Below are 7,390 nucleotides of genomic sequence, written 5' to 3' on the forward strand. Positions count from 1 at the left end.
TTCTTGTTTGTATTTCCAGGAGTCACTACACCAAATGATGATTATTTGACTATAGGAAAGACCACACCTTTAATATGAATCCTTAGTGGGTAGCATATGTTGTAGTCACTTCCAGATGTTTGTTAAGCTGAATTGGTATGTGGCCCTCTCTTTCAAAGGCCTTAGGGATGGGTCTAAGGACAGTTTTGAAGGTGTTTGAAAGGTAAGGTGTTTTGGGGCTGTTCCTGCACCCCTAGCTTGTTTAGTCACATTGACTAACTAGGATTGTTAGATTCATTAGCATAAAGTTTATAATTTTTTAAAATTCTTTTCATGTCTATAGGATTTGTAGTGTCCCGTCTCTCATTGCAGAGACTGGTACTTTGCGTCTCTTCTCTTCGCCTGAGGTTTATGAATTTTATTGATTGTTTGAACAAGTATTTAACGAAGACGTGAATGGTTAACAAACATATCTAATATTGTGTTATTGTATGAAGATGAAAAACCAGATAAAATTCTAGACTTTAAAGATGCATTCTTAGGTGGTAAAATTAAAATGACAGGCAAAGAAGTTATTTGTATAAAGTTAGGATAGTGATGACTTCGGGAGGGATGGGAGGTTAATGATTGGGAAGGGACACTGTGCAGGCAGATCCTGGGTGCTGGTCATGTCCTATTTATTAAGTGGAATTTACATTTACAAGATGTTCACTCTGATAAATCCTTGCACTGTATGTTTTTGAAATGTCCTACATGTGCACTTTCGTGATGTATCTACATTATAAAAGGCCAGTGGCCATAACACTGGAATGACCAAATGACTGGTCACCAGGAGGTGCATTGATGGGTCTCGTGGCGCAGTGGGTCTGGGTCCTGCGGCGGTGTGGCGGGTCTGAGTCTCATGTGATTTCACGTGCTGGACCTCTAGTTTTACAGTAAAAAATACCCACTTTCATTTCATGATTGGTTATCTGTTTTTTATCTAATTGATTTATTTTCTTACCTTTATTATTTATTTTCTTATACTTACTTTGGGTTTAACTGATTCTTCTAGCTTTTTAAGGTGGGAGCTTAAATAATTGATTTTAGATCTTTCATCTTTTCTAATATAATACTATAAATTTCCCTCTAAGCACTGCTTTACTTGTACTTCACAAATTTTGATATGTTGTGTTTCGTTTAATTCAGTTTGAAATACTTTCTCATTTCCCTGTGATTTCTTCTTTGACCCATTGATTATTTGTAAGTGTATTTAACTTTCAAACACTTGGAGATTTTTCAAATATCTATTATTGATTTATAGTTTAATTCTTTTGTAGTCAGAGAACATACTCCAAATGATTTTAATCTTTTAACATTTATTGGGCCTTGTTTTATTATTGCTCAGCATATAGTCTATCTTGGTGGGTGTTCCAGGTGTATTTGAAAAGATTGTGTTTGTGTTGGGTGGAGTATTCTATAAATACCAATTATGTCAAATTGTCTCATAGTGTTGTTCAACTTCTAACCTTACTGATTTTGTCTACTTCTAGAAATTATAATTTGGGTTTAACTATTCATTCAATCAGTTGTTTACACTTTGCTTATTCTAAATCTTTTGAAAAATAAAACACACAAAGATATAAAATACAAACCAATAAAGAATGTACAGCTCAGTGATGGTATAACCACCACCCACATCAAGAAATAGAATGTTGCCAACACCTCGAAGTTGCCTTGTGCTCCTGTGCGATATTGCCTCCTGTGTCTCAGAGATCACCGCCATCCTGTGTGCAGCGTCCCTGCGCTAGTCTTCTTCAGAATGCCTTCCTTTTTCCGTTTTACTGAGCTTTAACTGACGTAGCCCTGTGTAAGTTTAAGGTATACAGTATAATGACTTACATATACTGCAAAACGATTACCACCATATGTTTTGTTAACCGATCATTTCATATAGATAGAAAAAAATGTGTTTTTTCCTCTCCCTGTGATGAGCTGGAAACGGTTCACGGAACCCCTGGGCCTCTGAACAGGGTCGGGATGAAACGGTTGGAGCCTTTCGCAGAGAAAAACCAGCCAGCGAAGGGCTAGCAGCGGACCCTGTAGTGATGGAGGGCATGGGAGTCAGGAGAACGCAAACCCAGGTTGGTGCCACCACACCGCTGAGTCCCAGAGCCGAGCAGCTTCGTGAAGATGGAAGGAGGCCCTTCAGCCTCACCTTGTAGAGCAGGGGCGTAACCACGACGTTTCTGTGCCGAGCGAGCCCATCGCTGGCTGGGGTGATGGCCGTGTCTGCTGCTGCCTCCACACCTGTCCCGGCACCTTCCACCGCAGTCCCTTCATCGTAACAGCGTGGTCTTTTGTACGTGCCTTCTGCACGTGCCTTCCATTGCCTTTAGGATGAGGCCGTGTCTCATACTTAGACCTACAGGGCTGTGGGCCTCGTGTGGTCTGGCTTCTCCCTTTTCATCTTCACCCTGTCATTCCTGCCTTCGGTCATGTTCTCTCGCCATGTGGTCTTCCCATGTGCTGTTTCATCTGCCTCTGTCCCCTCTGCCAGATTACTCCTCCTCACCTGCACATTTCAGAGTCAGCCTCGCTTCCTCGGGGGGCGCCCCCCCCCCACTCTGTGTTGTCCCTGGCAGACTGGAAGCCCCCTGAGGGCCGAGTCTATTGTTGCTGACTGCCCTGCCCCCCAGACACCACCCAAAGGAGACTCAGCACCACAGTTATTTGCTGAATGAATGAAAGTATAAAGGGGAGGCCACAGGCAGGCAGGCTGACAGGCCTGCAGATGTAGTTTGTCCCCACACAATATTTAAAATGTCTTCGCTTTTGGTGCCTTTGGATGGGCGCGCGCCTTTTCATGTCTCCAGCCTCGGGTCCTAGGCCAGCGTGTGTGTGTCCCTGGCTTAGCTGCATGAGGGTGGGTAGCTGCGGGGAAGTCAGGAGCCTCTTAACCTTGTCAGCCTGGAGGGCAGGGTGTCCTCCCCGGTGCTGTTCCCTCCCATCATCATCGTCAGCGACTGAAGGGAGGATTGAAATGACGTTCTCGTAGATCCCTGGAGACTCGGGCAGAATTCATTTTGGGTGATGTTTCTGGTGAAGACTCAGCTGTTTGGGGTGTGACGAATAGTGGGTTGCCAGTGGCTTTATAGGTTAACCTTTCGGACACAGAGAGGGATGGGCTGTCGGCGTGGGAGGGTGTGTGATGAGTCTCTTATGACATTGGGTTGGAACTGCCCCCCCAGACTCTAATGAAAGAGTAATCCTCCCTAAATTGCCCCAAAGCTAGTAATCCCCGGGCTGCAGGTTGGTGATTAGAAAAGAAAGGCAGAGCAGCTGTCTTTTTGTTCGGTTTAATTACGACCAGGTACCTGGGCGAGTGTTAATTTCCTGGGGGCACGGGCGGGGGAGCAGGTGTCAGGTCTCTGCAGGGACTGAATGTACAGACTCGGGCTCTGCCGGGTGTGTGCCGGCGGCATGGCCCGGCCGCTCCAGGCCTGGGCTCAGGTTGCGTGGCTTTCCACTTCTGCCCTTTGAGTCCGAGACACGGGCGCTGTGTGCCGAGGAGGGCAGTGCTATCGGGTGTCCGCCGGTCGCACCCCTTAATTAATACCCTCCGCTCACCCCCGGAAAGCAGCAGGGCAGCTGCTGGACCTGGGGGACAACACCCATCGTCCTCAGGCAGAACACGGCGCCCCTCATCCCCCAAGGTCAGGGCCGGAGGTCAGAGCTGGCATGACCCCCAGTTCCCAAATCCCAGTCAGTGTCCAGGGTGCTCACAGGCGGCCTGCGAGCTGCGACCGCTCTTGGGGGGGAGTGTTCCTGCTCGTGGTGAGCGTGGACGCCACCCTCCACTCCTCCGTGTTCTCTGTCCTGGGAAATGCCCGTCTCCTGCCCAGCCTTCCAGCCAGACCCCAGGGCATCCTCGCGTGTGCCCTCTCCCCAGCAGCCGCAGCCTGTGGATCCCACCTTCTAAAGAGCTGCCCCGGCTGCCATGCCCTCCGCGTCCCCACCGCACCTGCTGGCTCGCCCTCCTCCCACAATGCCACGCTGGTGTCCTTGCTGAACGAAGCGGCCGCGCTAATCACCCAGGCGGCTTTTGGAAGCTGCAGTCATCTCGCACTGCCTTTGTGCCGTGCGAGTCTCACCTTCACTCTTTGTGGGTTGGTATTCTAACTTCAATAGTTCTCTTATTTACTCTACTTTTTCCTTGCCCTGGAAGACACACGTTGCACCTGCTGGTTCTGTTTCTCTGGCAAACCTGTTCTAACCACACTGTTGGTCCTGTGCCACCAGCAGGGTTTGCCTGTGGGAAATACTGAATGTCCAAACCCCGTTAAATTTCCTCTCATCCACATTCTATGGCTGAACCCCTCTAGGTTATTGCAACGCTCCGTGTTTTTGCGCCTCCAGCCTCTCCATGGAATCTCTCTTCCTGGAGTGCAGTTTGTCCTGTGCCCAGCAAGCTTAGGCCCTTTCAGCGCTCCGAGGTCCCCCGCTCCGCAGAGCTGTCCCGCTCCCCGGGTTCTGGGCCGCGTCTGGCGGCTTCCCTCCCAAACCTCACTGCAGCCATCTGGCCCTTTTCTCCCTCCTGGGCCGCACGAGCCAGCACAGAGCGGCTCTGTGATGGGTTGAATGAATGCTGGGGTTGGTGCCAGGGAAGCACACCCCTCCTGTGGTCATAAAACCAGAGGATGTTGGGAGAACTCAGAGCCTTCGGCTCCTCCTGGCACGGGAAGCAAGAGGAGTCATGGTGTGACTGCCCAGGACACAGGGCTATGCGCGGCCTCCAACTTAGTGGCTCAGTGCCGTGGGCTCGTTACTTAACCAACTTTTTTAGCTCAGCTGTCTCACCTAAACGGTGGGTATAATCATAGCACGAGCCCTATGGGATTCTTATAAGGATTAAGTGGGATCATCCCTATAAACTGCTTAGCATATTGTGTGCTTGTCAGTTAGCACCACTTCTAAAGACACTGTAAGAAAACAGTCATGGCCGTTCGCGAATATTTACTGTACAGAATTTTTATCGAATTGTTAAAATAGTAAATATACAGGAAGGGAAGCTTGGGTAAATGAAACATGACCCATTCATAAGATGGAATAATTTACAAACAGTAAAGTGATAACATTATTTGATAACATGGGAGAATTATCTTTATATGTTGTTGAATTAAAAATTAGATATAAATTAATAAATCTTATTAATGTTTCATTTACTCATATGGTTAAAAACTTATAAGAAAAACAACAACAGTATTCCTCTGTCCCTCTCCCCAGAGGCAGTTACTGTCCTCTCTTTCTTTAAACATTTTTAAAAATTGTATTGATTTTTTAGAGAGAGGTAGGGGGAGAGAGAGAGAGAGAGAGATTGGTTGGTTGTCTCCTGAATGGGCCCCATGGGATTAAATCCACAACCTGGGTATGAGCCCGGAACCGGGAATCGAACCCGCCACCTCTTGGTGTATGGGAGGACGCTCCAACCAGCTGTGCGCTGGCCAGGGGCGTCACTGTCCTCTCTTTATGCTGTTACGTCTGCCATTTCTCCCCAGACTGCTGGACCGTGTATGCATGCTGCTAAGTTTGTTGATTTTCAATGTTAGACATGATTTACTCTCTTCCTACCATAGGAGACGTGAATTTAGCACCCCCTTTTCCCTGCCATACCAGCTTCCCCTTTTCTCATCGTCCTAATATCATGAGTTTTTGTTAAATCAATATTGACATTTTTACAATTGTATTTCTAGTTGAGGCCTAGTATACTGTGATTATATTTCCTTTCTTGGACAATTTGTTTTAACCCTTAGAGTTTGTAGTTGCCTCTGCTTTTTTCTTCTGTTTTCTGGCTTGTTTTTAATGTTCTCTGGTGGGCGGGATTCGAAGATGGCCCCCAAGATTCTGTCCCCTGGGGGAAAAGCCCGTGCCACCCCCTTCCTGAGGGTGGCAGGGCCTCTGAATATGATGGGGTGTCACTCCTGGGTTATGGCAAGAAGGACTTTCCAGGTGCAGTTAGGATTCCTGGTCAGTTTACTTAGTTAATAAAAGGGAGTCATTTTATTGGGTCTCACCTAATCGTATGATCCCTTAAAAGAGAAGGTCCCTCCCGCTGCTCTGGAGGAAGAGAGCCAGCAGCGAGGCTCCGCGTGGATGGCGTGGAGGCCTGTGGGAGCCGAGGGCCTCAGCCCGTAACCGGAACAGAGCCTGCCGGCAGCCCGCCTGCTGGAAAGGCCTGACTGTGGTTATGGTTTCTCTTGTTCTCTTCTGCCTGCATAGTCTGTTTCCTCAGAATTTCTTTGTTTTGCTTTGGTTTGACTTAAATGTTGGATGGTCCCTGACTGCGTGGTCCCTGACTGCGTGGTCATATTTAAGGTGGAGGCACAGATATGATGATGAACTGCCTATGAGCAAGGGCAGGCGTGATAGAGGTTGACCTTCCCCATTTGATGGGCTGACGGTACTTGGGGGTGGGTCATTTCACTGAGGAATCAAGTCTCTTACCTAAGGACTGTGTCTTTCTCTTCTTTCTTTTTTTGTGAAATCTCACTTGAGGAGAATATATATATATACACACACACACACACACTGAGTTGCCAGATTATTATGACCACCCCATCAGTACTTCGTTGGGCCACCTTTTGCCTTCAATACTGTGGCGATCTTCTTGGCATTGACTCCACGAGATGTTGAAAGGTGATGCGAGGAATCTGACACCATGCCTGATGAATAGCACTGTCCAGTTCTGTGAGATTTGATGGTTGTGGAACCAGCTGCCTGATGGCTCTTTTAACTTTGTCCCACAAATGCTCAATTGGATTGAGATATGGTGATTGTGGGGGCCACCTAAGCAAGGTAAAGTCTCCCTCATGTTCTTGAAACCACTCCTGCACAATACGAGCACCGTGGCATGGCACATTGTCTTGTTGGAAGAAGCCATCTCCATTGGGATATGCCATCAACATGATAGGATGAACTTGATCAGCAACGATACTTGGGTATGTTGTGCTATTCAGACATTTATAATGATCTGGCCCTCTAGCAACTTCAGCGTGAAATTATAGTTAATTTGCCTACAAACGTCAGGTGGTCATAATAATCTCGCCAGTGTGTGTGTATTTTAAAAATTGATTTCAGAGGGGAAGGGAGAGGGAGAGAGAGATAGAAACATCAATGATTAGAGAGAATCATTGATTGGCTGCCTCTTGCACGCCCCCTACTGGGGATCGAGCCCACAATCCAGGCATGTGCCCTTGACCAGAATTGAAACTGGGGCCCTTCAGGCCGCAGGCTGACACTCTATGTACTGAACCAAACCAGCCAGGGCTCACCCAAGGATATTTTTCCACTGATTTTTAGAGAGTGGAAAGGACGGAGTGAGAGGAGAGAGAGAGAGAGAGAGAGAGAGAGAGAGAGAGAGAGAGAGAGAGAT

The sequence above is a fragment of the Myotis brandtii genome, unplaced genomic scaffold (assembly GCF_000412655.1).
Source record: "Myotis brandtii unplaced genomic scaffold, ASM41265v1 scaffold64, whole genome shotgun sequence".
In the NCBI taxonomy this organism is placed as follows: Eukaryota; Metazoa; Chordata; class Mammalia; order Chiroptera; family Vespertilionidae; genus Myotis; species Myotis brandtii.